This window comes from Pongo abelii, chromosome 19 (assembly GCF_028885655.2).
Source record: "Pongo abelii isolate AG06213 chromosome 19, NHGRI_mPonAbe1-v2.0_pri, whole genome shotgun sequence".
Classification (NCBI taxonomy): Eukaryota; Metazoa; Chordata; class Mammalia; order Primates; family Hominidae; genus Pongo; species Pongo abelii.
The window spans coordinates 55,699,542-55,718,317 of NC_072004.2; the positions used below are offsets into that span (position 1 = coordinate 55,699,542).

At 43.8% G+C, this 18,776-nt stretch overlaps 1 long non-coding RNA gene across 1 annotated transcript; it reads left to right on the top strand.

Annotated features, from left to right (window-relative positions):
- The first annotated feature begins 710 nt into the window (after positions 1–710).
- On the top strand, positions 711–17,289 carry LOC129051391 (uncharacterized). Its single transcript, XR_008515605.2, has 3 exons — positions 711–1,177; positions 1,604–1,692; positions 16,991–17,289. It is a non-coding gene; the product is annotated as an uncharacterized LOC129051391 (long non-coding RNA).
- Positions 17,290–18,776: the final 1,487 nt, after the last annotated feature.

An 18,776-nucleotide genomic window follows, 5' to 3' on the forward strand; every position in this document is an offset into this window, starting at 1 on the left:
CGAGCCGGCCTAACGTTTGCCCTCCTGCGGCCTCACCGGCTGGACGCCGTAGTCTCCCCCATTTTGTGAGCCCAGCGGGCGGTGTTTTTCCCCCTTTAATCCGAATTCACGGGTTTTCCCTTCGCTTTAATGGCGGCCACAGGGACCAGCTCGCCCTCTCTGCTCACCCATTGGCCGCCTTGAGGTCACGTGGGCCCGGGCTCCGTTGGGAGGGGGAGAGAGAAGTGAGCGAGGGAGGGCCGGGAAGCTTTCGGCCGAGGCGGTGAGCCCGGGGGACGGGGCAGCCAGCTGGTGGCCACTAACATAGCGCCATCTGCTGGGTGCCCCGGCCAGTATTAAACGACCCGGAGCCCTGGCCCTCTCTTTGCGGGGAAATTTACAGTCCAGGAAGGTTCATTTCACAAATCAATGAGAATTACGTGGAAATCACTTTGAGTTCTTTGGAAGAGAAAGTATTGGCAAAAATTCCAAGACATTCTCATTTATTTCGCGAGGCCGCTGGGGTGCAGGTGCAAACCTCTGGATTTGGGAGTCAGATGATCTGGATGGGGATAAGACTCCGCAACCTAAAAGTTGTGATATGAAGATATAAATTTAAGAAACAAAATATTGTCCTGTAGTTAATAGGCTGGGAATTAGAGCCACACTGCCTGGGTTCCAAGCTTGAGCAAATCACTTCCTGCTCTGTCTCTGTTCCCTCATCTGTAAAATGGGGAAAACATATCCCTTACCTCACAAGCTTATTGTAATGAGTTAATACAAATTAAGCAGGTAGCCCAGTGCTCCGCACAGATAAGCACTGTTAAGAGTTAACTATTATTGTTGTCATCATTACCTCATATAGTTATTGTGAGGAGCAGGAGAACTAGTGTATGTAAAGATCTCACTACTTTTTTGTTGTTGTTTACTTCTGTCTCTCTAGTGCCTAAAAAAAGGGTCCTGGCACACAGTAGGTGCTTGATATTTGTATATTTACAAATGAATAGGTGGTAAGAAGTAAGAACCAAACAAAAGGTTTATTCTCTTTCCCATAAAACACCCAGTGCTTGGATGGGTTACACTTCAATATGAGTTCAAAACAGCTTCTCTGACGGTTTTAGGATTGCAAGAAAGAAAGAAGAAAAAGATGATTCAGAAGTTAGAAACATCAGTGAGTTAGGACTTACTGTAATTTTATGTAAGTATTACAGATACATAATTATGTATTATGTATTACGGATACATAATTGTATCTGTAAAATGAATAGTAGACTCTTCCATGTCACTTCTTCAGCCACGGAATGAAAGGAAGTCCTCATTCATCCACTTGTTCATCTGTGGTGGTGAAGAGCCCAAATCTGAAGCCCAAAGCCTGGAGAAAAAGTTCTGCCCCTCCCTAGTTAGTCTTAGATCAAATTTGACCTTAGATCAAATTAATTTCTCTTTCTCTTGGTTATTGTAAAATGGGGGTAATAAAAGTACCTTTCTCCTAAAGTGACTGGTGAATGAAACAATGTAGGTACAGTGCTTGCCACAGTGCTTACTTAATGTTAATTATTAATATAATTTTAAAAATCATTGAGAACGTGCTGGCTCAATTGAGTGTGTTCCTGCTCTGCGCTAGGCCGAGGATACAAATAGGAATAAGATACCTGCCTGTCCCTCAAGATTCCTGAAGAGAGGCACTAAAGGAAACATTTCCTACAGAATAAGGTAAAATACAATGGGGGTAATTGCTTGAATAAAGTATGTACCTACTATGGCATAGTAAGTGCACTAGAAGAAGAGCATCAAAGTTAGAGAAGGTGTCATAAAGTAGGTAGCATTTGAAATCAGATTTGAAGGATAAAATGAATTCTTATAAAGCCCTTTGAAGCAGTTAAATCTTATTAAACCTAATTCGAACCCAAAGTCCACATATCAAAGTCAATTATACAACCAGGACTAATTCAATCCAGGAGCTCAAATCAACTAAGGTTGGCATCCTTTATAACTGAGTGCCAGCACCAGGAGACAGCAATCCCCAGATCCAATGAGGTAAGCGCTCCTCTGCCCATTTCCCTTTCCCTGAGAAACTCCTCAGGTCTTTGTTCCGCAGCTTTCCTCAGGCTGAAATGCCCTCCTCACATCTAAAGGGGTCTCCATTCTCCTTAGAAGTCTTGCCCTCCCATTGCCCCCACCCCCTGACTTGAGCACCATCCTCAGGATTCCAGTGGCAGGTAGAATGTACCTGAAACCTACCAGGTAGGAGCTAACATTTGATTGACCTTTCTGTTTGAATGTCAATCTTTTCAAAAAGAAGAGGGAGACAAGGAGACAGAAGCGAAGAAGGAAGACCCAGAGGAAAAAGTCTGATGGAGGATCGCAGAAGGGAGCAGGAGAGAGAAAGACAGGACTGAGAGAATGGAGAAGCAGATTAGAATGGGAGGGATCCCAGTTGTGAGGGGAATGGAATCATTGGGAGAAGGGAAAGAGAAGAAATAAATATTTTCAGCCCACAAAGAACGTATCAGTAACCACTTACATTCTGTAAAAATGACATTTTGTGTGATTTAAAGAGTAATGGAGGCCGGGCGCAGTGGCTCACGCCTGTAATCCCAGCACTTTGGGAGGCCGAGGCGGGCAGATCACGAGGTCAGGAGATCAAGACCATCCTGGCTAACATGGTGAAACCCTGTCTCTACTAAAAACACAAAAAGGCGGGTGCCCGTAGACCCAGCTACTCGGGAGGCTGAGGCAGGAGAATGGCATGAACCCGGGAGGCGGAGCTTGCAGTGAGCCGAGGTCGCGCCACTGCACACCAGCCTGGGCGACAGAGTGAGACTCCGTCTCAAAAAAAAAAAAAAAAAGAGAGAGTAATGGAAATACGGACTTTGGATATACCATCCTGGTGGGGGATGTTGATAATGAGGGAGGCTGTGTATGTGTGGGGGCAGGAGTTATATGGGATTTTTAAAAAGTAATGGAAATAAATAAAAACATTACACACATATTGTCGGCTGGGTGTGCTGCGTCACGCCTGTAATCCCAGCACTTTGGGAAGCCGAGGCAGGTGGATCACCTGAGGTCAGGAGTTCAAAACCAGCCTGGCCAACATGGTGAATGAAACCCCATCTCTACTAAAAATACAAAAATTAGCCAGGCGTGGTGGCATATGCCTATAGTCCCAGCTACTTGGGAGGCTGAGGCAGGAGAATTGCTTGAACCCGGGAGGCAGAGGTTGCAGTGAGCCAAGATCATGCCACTGCACTCCAGCCTGGGTGACAGAGTGAGACTCTATCTCAAAATAAATAAATAAAAACATTACACACACATTGTCAAAAGTTTGGCAGATACATAAAAGCATAAAGATGAAAATTTTAAATGTACATTACCCAAAGAAGTCCGTATCATCACCATTCATAATCACTTTTTAACATTTTGATGTATTGACTTTTCCCTATATATCTTTTTCCTACATGGTTGAGATCATACTATATGACCACTTAACTACACACATTTATTAACCATCTAGTATGTGTTAGGTCATGTATTGACAAAATAGAGCATATACAAGCAGTTCATAATCTTGCTTATAATGGCACTTGAACAATTAGACCAACTGGGGTCAAAACTCCATACTTGGCCCAGCACAGTGGCTCATGCCTGTAATCCCAGCACTTTGGGAGGCTGAGGCGGGTAGATTCTTTGAACCCAGGAGTTTGAGACCAACCTGGGCAGCATGACGAAACCCCCCACTGCAAAAAAAAATAAAAAAATTAGCCAGGCATGGTGACACGTGCCTGTAGTCCCAGTTACTTGGGAGGTAGAGGTGGGGAGGTCGATTAAGCCTGGGAAGTGGAGATTGCAGTGAGTTAAGATTGCACCACTGCACTCCAGCCTGGATGACAGAGTGAGACCCTGTCTCAAAAAGCAAGCAAACAAGCAGAACTCCATGCTTGCCAGCTCCCTAACTTCAATCTACCGCTTTGTAGAATGTGTATGTAATAATAGCACCTAAATGTCAGAGTTGTTGCAATGATTAAAAGAGATAATCCAAGTAAAATAGGAGCCAATCAGGAATTTTGAGATTAATTTTAGAGGTTACTTTGGGTCAATAATCTGGGTCAATAATCACCGATTGTCTTCTATTCTTTGAAATATGGATTCACTCAATGATCTGCATTTAAAACTGTTTTGCAACCCCTTCTGTCTTGTAGGGGCTCCATTCTGAATGAGATGGTAGAGGCACTGGCTTACAAATTACCACTTAGCCTCCAGGAAGGTGACAGAGTTACATCACCTGAGACAGACAAGTCCAGGAAAGGGCACCTGATGCTCCACATTGTGATTCAGAATCATATGATTCTGAAAAATCTGCAAGGTCTAGAGCAGCACTGTCCAATAGAAATGCAATGAGAGCTAAAACCTATTGAAATAAAAAAAAAAATTTTAAAAAAAGGTACAATGAGAGCTAAATAAGTAACTTGAAATTTTTCAGTAGCCCTGTTAAAGAAGTAAAAATTAGGGCCTGGTGCAGTGGCTTATGCCTGTAATCCCAGCACTTTGGGAGGCCAAGGTGGGCGGATCACGAGGTCAGGAGCTCAAGACCAGCCTGGCCAACATGGTGAAACCCCGTCTCTATGAAAATACAAAAATTAGCTGGGTGTGGTGGCACATGTCTGTAGTCCCAGCTAGCTACTCAGGAGGCTGAGGCAGGAGAATCGCTTGAACCTGGGAGGTGGAGGTTGCAGTGAGCCGAGATCATGCCACTGCACTTCAACCTGGGCGACGAAGTAAGACTTCGTCTCAAAAAAAAAAAAAAAAAGTAAAAATTAATGTGAAGTACATATTTTATTTATCTCAGTATGTCAGAATCATTATCATTTTACATGTAGTCAATATAAAAATTATTGAGATAGTTTGCATTCCTTTTTTTAACCAAACCTTCAAAGTCCATACTTATTTGCACTTATAGCACATTTCAGTTTTACCTAGCAGATTTCAAGTGGCCGTTAGCCATTTGCAACTAGTGACTACTGTGTTGGAGAGTACAAGTCTAGAGTCAAACGCTGAAAGCTAAGGACCAATTAAGCTGTGGAGTGAGTGGTCTTGAGCCTGGGGACAATATTGATTTTCTTAAGGTCATTTTAATGGTTTAATGTTGTACTTAATTCAATAGAAAAAAAGGTTAAGAAGTTACAAACCATTTTATTTCTTGAATGCGCAGACACCACTTCATTGAATATAGAAATAAACAGACCTAAAAGAAATCAGCAGGTTGAGACACTTAAAAAAAATTTTAATTCAAAGCATCAAATATCCTGAGTTGTCTCAAAAGTTGCTGACTTGCCATTTTTCTCAGTAGTGTAGCATCCACCCTCAACCTCAAGTTTTATTTCATTTTAATTGTTTCATTTTAATATTAAAGTCTACTTCCCCTAATTTTCTTACTTTGAAATTACGTTTGTAAACCATATGTAAATCAGAAATTCCCCTCCCCTATCTTTCTCCTACTTGAGCCAGTCATTTGACCTCTCTGGACCTATTTTCTCAAACATGAGGAAGAGATTGGCTTAAGTAATTGCTATGATTTAACACCTAGTATGTGACAATATATATCAGACACGGTGTCAAGTATCTTTGCTACAGTTTCTGATGTAAGTACCATATTATCCCAATTTTCTAGCTTGAGATACTGAGGTTTAGAGAGCAACCTGCCTCTTTGGCCTCAGGCCAAAGAGGTCTGTAAAGTATGCTAAGGAAGCCTAATCTACCAAGAGAAGCTCTAAAGAAACTTCTTAGGGAAAACAGTTGAAACCAAGTCTTGAAGGATGAGTTGGGTTGAGCAAGGAAAAGATCGAGAGGGAGAAGAAGGACAGGCACAGAAAGAAGATGGGGAGGCCTGAACAGCTTGGTGTTAGTAGGAAATGATTTGGCTGGTGAAGTAACCCCAGGAACAAATCATGAAGAATTTGGATTTTATCCGAAAGAGAAAAACAACTTTTTTTTTTTTTTAAGACAAGGTCTCTGTCGCCCAGGCTGGTGCGATCGTAGCTCACTGCAGCCTCAGTCTCCTGGGCTCAAGCAATCCTATCACCTCAGTCTCCTGAGTAGCTGCGATTACAAGAGAGTGCCACGATGCCCAGCTAATTAAAATTTTTTTTTCTTTTCTTTTTTTAAAAAATAATTTTAAATAAAATGAGATGGGGGTCTCACTGTGTTGCCCAGGCTGGTCTCGAACTCCTGAGCTTAATTTTTAAACTTTTTTTTTTTTTGAGATGGAGTCTCGGCCTACTGCAACCTCCACCTCTCGGGTTCAAGCATTTCTCTTGTCTCAGCCTCCCAAGTAGCTGGGATTACAGGCGCCCGCCACCACGCCTGGCTAATTTTTGCATTTTCAGTAGAGACAGGTTTCACCATTTTGGCCAGGCTAGTCTCGAACTCCCGACCTCAGGTGATCCACCCACCTTGGCCTCCCAAAGTGTTGGGATTATAGGCATGAGCCACCATGCCTGGCCAATTTAAAAATTTTTAGTAGAGATGAGGTCTCGGTATATTGCCTAGGTTGGAAACCATTGAAAGACTCTAAACATGAGAGTGACGAGCTAAGATTTGTTTTTAGAAACAAGATACCAGGAAACTTGTTGAGGGCATTTTGGTAATCTAGGCAGGAAGTGAAGAGACCTGAACTAATTAAGAAGAGCTGGTCTAAAAACATCCTTTCTGTTTTGCATCTATTCCCTCAGTCAAGGTGTCGACAAGGAAGATATGAAAGTAGAAGAAATCACTTTTGCAAAAGGCTGAGTATTCTTTTCTTACTGAGCAGATGATTTTTCTAAGAGTGACCAAAGCTGAAAGAGGAGACAAGTGTAGTTCTTTGAACCTGCTCCTCCTGCTAAAAAGTTCCAGGCAGAACTTTGGTCTCACAGGATAATTATTCCTGCCCAGATACAAACTGATTTGTAATTTTACTATTCTCTTCCCCCAAGAAAATGTTCAAAGGAGTTCAAAAGATGTGACCAGCCAATAAAATAGAAAGATTAGTCTAGAATCTCTTGACTCAACCAAGAGTTTAAAGGGATGTAATAGTAATGTAAACAGGCTGGGCACAGTGGCTCACGCCTATAATCCTAGCACTTTGAAAGGCTGAGGCAGGTGGATTGCCTGAGCTCAGGAGTTCGAGACCAGCCTGGGCAACATGCTGAAACCCCGTCTCTACTAAAAATACAAAAAATTAACCAGGCATGGTGGCACACACTTGTAATCCCAGCTACTCGGGAGGCTCAGGCATGAGAATCGCTGGAACCCGGGAGGTGGAGGCTGCAGTGAGCCGAGATTGCACCACAGTACTTTCAGCCTGGGTGACAGAGAAAGACTCCATTTCTAAATAAATAAATAAATAGTAATATAAACAAAAGTACTAGAGTTATATAACATTTCTGCCACTGGTTTTGACATTCCTTCATTCATTCACTTAATAATATTTATGTTTACTATGTGCAAGGTTCTATGCTAGGTACTGTGATGATTGAGCAATATGAAACAATGCATCAGAAATAGATCTGACCCTCAAGAAGATTTTTAATTCTCAGATGATAAGATATGAAATAAATAACTACAATTTTTATTTGAAAATGCAAAAAATTGATATAGATCAAATGCTGTGGAATTGAAAGAAGAGGGGGCTACCCCAAGTCACAAGGAAGAAAAGGTTAGTGGAGAAAAACTTTGCATTTTAAATAGATACGAATTAATGAATAAGATTTGAACTTGCAGAGATGTGGAAAAGAGCAATTTAGGCTAGTGCTTCCCAAACTGGAGTTTGAGGACAAGGTTTTGAAGAATGCTACTGGGAATTCCATGCAAAAGAGTTCTTGGCTGTGCTGTTAATTTGCCTCTGTTCTTTTTTTTTTGAAGCAGAGTCCTGCTCTGTCGCCCAGGCTGGAGTTCAGTGGTGTGATCTTGGCTCACTGCAACCTCTGCCTCCTGGGTTCAAGCGATTCTCATGCCTCAGCCTCCCAAGTAGCTGGGATTACAGGTGCCCACCACCATGCCCGGCTAATGTTTGAATTTTTGTATTTTTAGTAGAGAAAAGGTTTCACCATGTTGCCCAGGCTGGTCTTCAACTCCTGACCTCAAGTGATCTGCCCACCTCAGCCCCTCAATGTGCTGGGATTACAGGTGTCAGCCACCATGTCTGACCTTTTTCTTTTTTGAGATAGGGTCTCATTCTGTCACCCACGCTGGAGTGCAGTCTGGAGTACCGTGGTCCAAACGTGCTCACTGCAGCCTCGACCTCCTGGGTTCAAGCAATCCTCCTAACTCAGCCTCCTGAATAGCTGGAACCACAGGCGTTCACCACCATGCCCACTCAATTTTTTAAATTTTTTGTATAGACAAGGTCTCACCATGTTGTCCAGGCTTACTGTAGCTAGAGGCTGCTCCTTGGAAATGACATTTCTCAGGCTCCCTTATCAATTTCCTTGTGGTTTGGTTTGGCCAATAGAGGCAAGGGTGGCCAATGAGTGGCCATGAGGAAGCTAGGATTTTCCCTCTCCCTGTGCCTCAGTATTAGCTGTATCTTTATGGCGCTAACTGCAAATGAACAGTTCTTCTCTCCATAGTCCCAACTCTGTTGGGCAGTCCTGGCTCCTGGGCTATAGTATGTTTGTTATCTATTGCCATATAATAAATTATCCCTGAACATCACAGCTTAAAACAACAAGCATTTTATCTCACACAGTTCCTGAGATTTAGTAACCTGTCAGTGACTCAGCTGATGGTTCTGGCTCAGGGTTTCTCATGAGGTTTCAGTCAAGATGTGGGCTGGGGCTGCAGGCATCTCAAGGCTAATGTAGGACTGAGGCACTCACTTCCAAGCTCACTTACACGGTTATGGCCAGGACACAGTTTCCTTCTGCCAGGTGGGCTTCCCCTCAGAGCTGCACACAACAAGGCAGCTTGCTTCTCCACTAGGAAGAAGAAGGGGGAGAGAGAGAGAGTCCAAGACCAAGATGGAAGCTGCAGTCTTTTTGTAACCTAATCTCAGAAGTTATATACCATCACTTCTGCCACATGCTATTGGTCACAGACCAACTGTGATACAGAGTGTGCGGGGGCTACACTAGGCTGTGAATACCAGGAGGCAAAAATAACTGGGAGCTGGCCAGGCGCGCTGGCTCATGCCTGTAATCCCAGCACTTTGGGAGGCCAAGGAGGGTGGATCATTTGAGGTCAGGAGTTCAAGACCAGCCTGGCCAACATGGTGAAACCCCGTCTCTCCTAAAAATACAAAAATGGTGAAACCCCGTCTCTCCTAAAAATACAAAAATTAGCTGGGCAGTAGTGGTGCACACCTATAATCCCAGCTATCAGGAGACTGAAGCAGGGGAATCGCTTGAGTCTGGGAGGGGGAGGTTGTGGTGAGCCGAGATCACACCAGTGCACTTCAGTCTGGGTGGGTGACAGAGTGAGACCCTGTCTCAAAAAATAATAATAATAATAATCATAGGGAGCTATCTTGGAGGGTAGCTACCACAGTCCACCATCTGTCCCCAGTGATTTGTTGCTCCCACATGCAAGATACACTTACTTCTTCCCAAAGTCACCAGAAGTCTCCCCTCTTTACAGCATCAGCTTGAAGTCCAGGTGCAGATGAGGCTCCTTGGGTAAAACTCCTTAAGCAGAGCTCCTTGAGTACAGTTCCTCTCCGCCTGTGACACCGAAGAGACAATTTATCTTCCCCTCTATATACCCAACATACAACGATGAGACAGGTGTAGCAGGATAGAGGCTTAGTTATTCCTTTTCAAAAAGGGGGGGAAATGGCAGGTGCAAAGGAGTAACTGGCCCATTTTAATTCTGAAATACCACCCCACCACCAACTTTGTAGGTCTGTGAATCTTACTGGGGTTCACTTCATTAGACAAAAGTTATACCCACAAATCTCTTTCAGGTAAGCTCTACTCCACCTTGAGCTTCTGATAAGATGCCCTTAAGCTTCCTAGCAGTTTTGTCATTTTACTGAGAGAATACGGTATGGGAGGCACACCTTTCATCTCTTTCAGAGCTTTTTGTCTAACTGAATAGTACTCTGAGGCACAACCGTAAATCTTCCTGAGATTTTATTTTTGTTTATTTATTTATTTTTGAGACAGAGTCTTTGTCGCCCAGGCTGGAGTGCAGTGGCATGATCTCGGCTCACTGCAACCTCTGCCTCCTGGGTTCAAGCAATTCTCATTCCTCAGCCTTCTCAGTAGCTGGGATTACAGGCATGCACCACCACACCCGGCTAATTTTTGTATTTTTTAAAATAGAGATAAGGTTTCTCCATGTTGGCCAGGCTGGTCTCTATCTCCCAGGCTCAAGCAGTCCACACACTTCACCCTCCCGAGTAGCTGATACTACAAGTGTGCCTGGCTAATTTTTTGTATTTTTTTTTTCATAGAGAGGGGGTTTTGCCATGTAGTCCAGGCTGCTCTCAAACTCCTGGGCTCAAGAAATCCACTCCCCCATGGCCTCTCAAAGTGCTGGGATGACAGACATGAGCCACAGCACGGGGCAATGTTACTTCATTTTCTTGCAAGCCTTCACCTGCAGCCATTTCAAACGTCATGATGTTTCTATTAATAGCTTCTGTGAGGTACTTTAGACTTTGACTAATATTCTGCTCAAAGCCCACTGCCTAGTTCCAAAGTCACTTTCACATTTTAGAATTTTGTTCTGGCAAAACCCTACTTCCGGGTACCAAAATCTGTATTAATTATCTATATTTCTGTGTAACAGGTTACTCTGAGATTCAGCAGTTTAAAACAACAAATACTTATTATCTCACACAATTTCTGAGAACTGGGAATCTGGGACTTGGATTAGCTCAGTGGTTCTGAGGTAGGAAGCAGGACTTAACTCCAGAGTTGGAAACTCAGACACCGGACCAGATTGAGGACTACCTTAAAGGGAGGGGGTTGGCTGGTGTGGTGGCTCATGCCTGTAGTCCTAGCACTTTGGGAGGCGAAGGCGGGTGAACCAATTGAGCTCAGGAGACCAGCCTGGGCAACATGGCGAAACCCATCTCTACAAAAAAATACAAAAAACATTAGCCAGGTGTGGTGGCACAAGTCTGTGGTCTCAGCTACCAGGTAGGCTGAGGTGGGAGGATTGCTTGAGCCCAGGAGGTGGAGGCTGCAGCAAGCTGAGATCGTGCCATTACACTCCAGCCTGGGTGACAGACTGAGACCCTATCTCAAAAAAAAAAAAAAATTAAATTAATTAAATACATTTTAAAAATATAAAGGAAGGGGGAGAAGGGAAAAGCAGCTTTCCATAAGACATGCCCACCAGTGTGCCATATCAGTTTACCATTGCCATAGCAACAACCGGAAGTTATACCCTTTTCCATGGCATGATGACCTGGTGACTGGAAGTGGCAACCCTCTTCCTAGAAATTTCTGCATAAACCACCCTTTAATTTGCATGTAATTAAAAGTGGATGTAAATGTGACTACAGAACTGCCTCTGAGCTGCTATCGTGTGCCTCTGTTGCTGCTGTACACTGCTGCTTCAAAAAATGTTGCTAACACCACTGGCCAACCCTTGAATTCTTTCGTGTGTCAAGCAAAGAACCCTCCCAGGCTAAGCCCCAATTCTAGGACTTGCTGCCCTACATCAGTTCTGGCTGAAAGTTTCTCATAAGGTTGCAGTCAAATTGTCACCTAGAGCTACAGTTATCTCAAGGCTTACCTGGGACTGGAGAATCTGTGAGAAAAATCTGTAGCACATCTGAGTAACAATTCCTCTTCCCTTACTCCTTGCAGCATCTCCCTCATGTTGCTCATCTCTGGGTTGTCCCACCATCCCTCTATTTGCCCTTTGAATTCCTCCCCTACATTTTAAACTAGTTTCTCTCATTATTATATTCCTTGTATTAAACTCCTTGGCATAGGTACTGTTTTCTGGATCCTGAATTATATAATAGTCAACTAAGTATTATTGAGCTGAACAAAGTTAAACAGATTTCTTACAAAAGAATTTCTCACAGCTTTTAATGCACATTGTAAATCTCCCAGAGGAATCTATAACATGCAGCATTTCCCATACTGTTTTGGTCACAGTCCTCTTTTGTTTTTTTACATGCAACTAATAGCTAGCATGCAAAAGGCATAAATTAGAAACATCACAGTTCAGTTTGACTGAAACAACAAGTGTATGAAGGAAAAGAGTACAAAATATGATGAAAAGAGGGTAGAAGCCCGGCGTGGTAGCTCACACCTGTAATCCCAGCACTTTGGGAGGCTGAGGCGGGTGGATCACCTGAGGTTGGAAGTTCCAGACCAGCCTGACCAACATGGAGAAACCCTGTCTCTACTAAAATTACAAAATTAGCCAGGCATGGTGGCGCATGCCTGTAATCCTAGCTGCTCAGGAGGCTGAGGCAGGAGAATCGCTTGAACCCGGGAGGCGGAAGTTGTGGTGAGCCGAGATCGCACCATTGCACTCCAGCTTGGGCAACAAGAGTAAAACTCCATATCAAAAAAAAAAAAAAAGGTGGGGGGTAGATGCTGAACCATACAGAGTAAGGTGTTTACACTTGATCCTATAGGCATTGGAGAGTCAATGAAGGTTGCCTCCTGCTAGGTTAAAAGATAGAATTGTTGAGCTAAATCATTTAACCACAGTAATACACTTTATTTTTCTTTTATACTCTGAACTACTTAATACAAAAGGAAAATTACTTTTCTTTTTGAGTTGGAGTCTCATGGTATTGCCTGGTCTAGAGTGGAATGGCTATTCCCGGGGGTTATCATTGTGCACTACAGCCTGAAACTTCTAGGCTCAAATGATCCTCATGTGTCAACCTCCCAAGTAGCTGGCACTACAGGCACATGCCACCATGTCCAGCTGAGAATTACATTTTAAACCTCTCTCTTTCTTCTGCCTTTACCTTTGGTTCAATAGGGTTGAAGACCTTTGGCCCAAACTTTAGAAGCCTCATATTGTTTGCCTTATGTTTTCAGTATGGTAGAAGAAACTGAAAAAAAAAATGGGGAGACCCTTGGGAGAGAAAATATTTCAACATACCCCCTAAAACACAGCATTGTCAGTGGAATTAAAAGATGAAGGAATTCTTTTCAAAATAATTGGTGATAAGAAAGGAAGACGGAAGTATATCTCAGGGAAAGAATTAGCTAGTGATTAGGAAAAGAACAAACATCCTTTCTGAAAACTAACATTTACATGGCAGCACATATATGGCTTATTTATTGCTGCAAAACAAATTATATCAAAGATTTGCGGCTCAAACAACAAAAAACTTTTTTTTTGTTTTTAAAGACAGATTCTCACTCTGTCGCCCAGGCTGGAGTACAGTGGCACTATCTCAGCTCACTGCAACTTCCACCTCCCAGATTCAAGCAATTCTCATGCCTCAGCCTCCCTAGCTGGGACTACAGGCACGCACCAACACACCCAGCGAATTTCTTTTTGTATTTTTAGTAGAGACAGGGTTTTGCCATGTTGGCCAGGCAAGTCTTGAACTCGGCCTCAAGTGATCTGCCCGTCTCGGCCTCCCAAAGTGCTGGGATTACAGGCGTGAGCCACTGCTCCAGGTCACAACAATAAACATGTCTATCTCATAGTTTCTGTGGCTGGACAGTTCAAAGTTAGAATTTCTCATAGGATTCATTCAGATGCTGGCTGTGATTGCAGTCATCTGAAGGCTTGAGTCAGGCTAGCAGATCTGCTTCCAAGAGGGCTCACTCGTACGAATGACAAGTTGGTGCTGGCTATTGGCAGGAGGCTTCATTTTCTTTTCACATGGGTCTATCTCCAGGGGTCCTTGTGTGCATGGAAGCTGGCTTTCCCCAGAGGAGGGGATCCAAGATGCCAAGGCGGAAGTTACAGTCGCCTTTATTATCTAGCCTTAGAAGTCCCACACTGTCACTTCTGCAGTAATCTATTTGTCATACAAATCAGCCCTGATACAATGTGGAAGGGGAATACTATGATGTAAAGATCATTCTAGGTTACTTTGGAGGCTACTTCCACATCATGTTTTTTACCTTTCTAGGTTCCTTTGCTGGTACTCTTTTCCTCAACAAAGCAACTTACAAAATAGATACATCTTGGGTAGCCAAATCAAGTACATCATACTGAAAACGTCACAGTATCTGGTCAGATTTTTAAAAATTTCAGTGTAAGTTCAGCCAATCATCTGGCTTTCTGTCTTTTGAAAAATGTACAGCTTTCCTGTTGCAAAAAATAAGCAACTCAGGAATCTCTCAAGAACAAGGACAGGTCCAAAGGCTGAAAATACAGCATTAATGGAGAAAAGCAGTGTGTGATACTAGTTTTGGCATTCTTCTACTCGCCGTTAATACATTCATCTGTATTTTTTTTTCTGGGAGAGGCATGTGTAATATTCCACATGCTTGATTTTAGAAGATGTCTTTTTATTATTATTTTTTTGAAACAGAGTCTCGCTTTGTCACCCAGGCTACAGTGCAATGGCATGATCTTGGCTCACTGCAAGCTTTGCCTCCCAGACTCAAGCGATTCTCCTGCCTTAGCTTCCCAAGTAGCTGAGACTACAGGCACATGCCACCACACCTGGCTAATTTTTGTATTTTTAGTAGAGACAGGGTTCCACCATGATGGCCAGGCTGGTCTCAAACTCCTGACCTCATGTGATCTGTCCGCCTTGGCCTCCCAAAGTGCTGGGCTGGGATTACAGTCATGAGCCACGGTGCCTGGCCAGAAGACTTTTTTTTTTTTAAAGCATGAAAACAATATAAATATTAAATAACTTTTGTTTTCTGTAAAAAAGCCCAGGCTGCATCCATTCAAAACTTATCTTTCAATGTGGAATAAATTACTAAAAGTATAGGACCAAAATCAATGTTACATTTTAATTAACAAAAGGATGTATTCTTCTCACAGGAACAACCTCAAACTTTATATAGTTCCCCACTATGAGATTATTCCAAAGATAAAGGACTGCACTTTCCATCTATGATTTGAAAACAGAGGCAGTACGGTGTATGCAAAGGATCAGTTCTAGAATTAGACAAGGATTTTTTTTTTTTTGACAGAGTTTTGCTCTTGTTGCCCAGGCTGGAGTGCAACAGTGCAATCTCGGCTCGTCACAACCTCCACCTCCCAGGTAGAAGCCAGTCTCCTGCCTCAGCCTCCCAAGTAGCTGGGATTACAGGCGTGCACCACCATGCCTGGCTAATTTTGTATTTTTAGTAGAGACAGGGTTTCTCTATGTTGGTCAGGCTGGTCTCGAACTCCCGACCTCAGGTGATCCACCCTCCTCGGCCTCCCAAAGTGCTGGGATTACAGGCGTGAGCCACTGTGCCCAGCCAACTATTTTTATTTCTTCTTGTTGTTGTTATCCTTGTTTTGACACTTCCTGCACTACACTCATTGATTCCCTTTTCATCTTATGTGTGGGCAGCTGATAACCTGTTCAGTCTCCACTATCTCAGGTTAACAATTCCACCTACTGGCCAGGCACGGTGGCTGATGCCTGTAATCCCAGCACTTTGGGAGGCCAAGGCAGGTGGATCACGAGGTCAGGAGTTCAAGACCAGCCTGACCAATATGGTGAAACCCCATCTCTATTAAAAATACAAAAATTAGCCTGGCATGGTGGCGTGTGCCCATAATCCCAGCTATTCTGTAGGCTAAGGCAGGAGAATCACTTGAACCTGAACCTAGGAGGCAGAGGTTGCAGTGAGCCGAGATCACACCACTGCACTCCAGCCTGGGCGACAGAGCAAGACTCTGTCTTAAAAACAAACAAACAAACAAAAGGCCAGGCACGGTGGCTCACGCCTATAATCCCAGCACTTTGGGAGGCCAAGGCGGGCAGATCACTTGAGGTCAGGAGTTTGAGACCAGCCTGGCCAACATGGTAAAACCCCGTCTCTACTAAAAATTAAAAAATTAGCCAAGTGTGGTGGCGGGCGCCTGTAATCCCAGCTACACCAGAGGCTGGGGCAGGAGAATCACTTGAACCCGGGAGGCAGAGGTTGCAGTGAGCCAAGATCTCCCCACTGCACTCCAGCTTGGGCAACAGAGCGAGACTCCATCTCAAAAACAAAACAAAACAAAAAAATTCCACCTACTTTCTTATATTAATCATCAAGTGCCCTGGGGAACTATGACTTCTCAGAGACATCTTATTACATTTTTACCATAGCCAGCACCATACCCTGGGGACTCTGGTAATAATAAAATAATAATAAATATAGTTATTGAACATTTACTGGCCCATAGTGCTAAGCAATTTACATGGATGATTTTTTTTTAAATTGGTTTCTTGGTATCTTCTAATAGATTATTTGATTTCATCCTCTCCACAACCATAGGAGGTCAAATTTGAGCAGATAGGTCTACAGAGGCTTTATTTGCATTATTATAAATTAAACCATTTACAAAAGACAGTGGCTGGATATGTTAAGGTATATGACTAGCTCTATACACGAAGATGTAAGAGAGGAAACTTCTGGCATACGTTTACTAAACCTAGGAACTACAGATAAAACTGACACTACTATTTTTTTTTTTTTTTGAGAAGGAGTCTCGCTCTGTCACCCAGGCTGGAGTGCGGTGGCGAGATCTCGGCTCACTGCAGGCTCCGCCTCCTGGGTTCACGCCATTCTCCTGCCTCAGCCTCCTGAGTAGCTGGGACTACAAGCACCCGCCACCACCCCAGACTAATTTTTTTTTGTATTTTTAGTAGAGACAGGGTTTCACCGTGTTAGCCAGGATGGTCTTGATCTCCTGACCTCGTGATCTGCCTGCCTCGGCCTCCCAAAGTGCTGGGATTATAGGCGTGAGCCACCGTGCCTGGCCAGATACTACTATTTCTTGCAGCCCCCAATCAACCTCACCTGCTAGCACTTACACCCTAAGTAGTCCCCTCCTCTTGAATAAGGGCCAGGCAGAATGTAGCAGAAGTGACTCGTTGCCTCTTCCAGCCCTAAGCCTTAAGAAGGCCTGATAGCTTCCACTTTTATGCTTTTAGGAGCCCTGAGCTACCATTTGAGAAACTGACGTGGAGAAGCAGATTCCCTGGGAGTATAATGTGAGAGAGGAGGTCTAGCCTTACCAGCATCCAGTTGAGCCCAGCGTTCCAGATGTCACTGATAAAGTGTCAGACACGTGAGCAAGGCCATCCTGAAGATGCCAGCCCTGACCGCCATCTGACTACAGCTATGTGAGACACACAAATGAGACCAGCGGAACTGAACAGCATGGCACTCACCAGTCAATCCGCACAATCATGAGAAATTACAAAAAAAAAGATTGTTGTTTTAAGCCACTAAATTTTGGAGTGGTTTTTATTAAGCAGCAATAGATAACAAAAACGCTACTAATGTTAATAATGTTAAAGGTTATGTTTGGTTTGGAGTCCTATTAGATAATATTAGGTCAAGAGGACCAAACGTATCAGAATCCTACCTTAGACTACAGCCATTACCTCCTCCTTCACCCTCACCAAGGTCTAGAGGGAGAAATCTACACACATGAGACAGTGGAGAAGGTAAATAAAACCCACCACTACCAGGGCAGCCAGAACCCTGCTTAGTCAAAATGGACACCAGGCTAGGCATGGTGGCTCAGGCCTGTAATCCCAACACTTTGGGAGGCTAAGGCGGGCAGATCACCTGAGGTCGGAGTTCGAGACCAGCCTGGCTAACATGGAGAGACCCCGTCTCTACTAAAAATACAAAAATTAGCTGGGCTTGGTGGCGGGGGCGTATAATCCCAGCTATTTGGGAGCCTGAGGCACAAGAATTGCTTGAACCTGGGAGGCGGAGCCTGCAGTGAGCCAAGATCCCGCCACTGTACTTCAGCTTGGGCAGAGCAAGACTCCATCTCAAGAAAAAAAAAAAAAAAAGGACACCGGCTGAAACAGGCTGCACCTTGCACCTTCACGGTATGACTGTCCACCTGGCTGTTCCCTCTGTCTAAGCCTGAGAACAGGCCTAGGTTGGAGTGTCACTGCAGTCTCATGGGGAAGAAGGAAGAAGAACCCCAAACGGAGCCACACCCACGTTCAAGACCTAAGCACATCCACCATGATGCTGAACACGGGAAAAAATAGCCCAGTTAATGTCTTAGAATCTGACTAACCAGATTAGCCACTTCTCTCACGGAGAGGAGGGAGAACAAGAGGAAGATAAGGAAGAAACTGAAAGTGTCCCCTTTCCTAGACCCTGTACACATTGTCTTATTTAATCCTCACAAAAAATCCAGAAGGTAGATATTTTTCTTACCCTAGTATCCATGAGAAGATTAAATAGTAGAGAGATTGAGTAACTTTTTCAAGGTTACATAGTAAGTATTTGGAATTACAGGGGTGGGTGGGGGGAGTTACCTGGCAAAAATGAGAAGAGATGCCTTTGGAGAATGGCACATTGTAAATTCACTCACATTGTTCCTCAGTTGTTTTTTTTTTTTGCTAAAGTAAAAAACCAAATCAAATGAAAATGCTGTAGGGCCAGGCACGGTGGCTCATGCCTGTAATCCCAGCACTTTGGGAGGCCGAGGCGGGCAGATCACCTGAGGTCAGGAGTTCGAGACCAGCCTGACCAACATGGAGAAACCCCATCTCCACTAAAAATACAAAAAAAATTAGCCAGGCATGGTGGCGCATGCCTGAAATCCCAACTACTTGGGAGGCTGAGGCAGGAGAATCACTTGAACCCAGGAGGCAAAGTTTGTAGTGAGCTGAGATTGCGCCATTGCAGTCCAGCCTGGGCAACAAGAGCAAAACTCCGTTTCAAAAAAAAGGAAAGAAAGTGCTG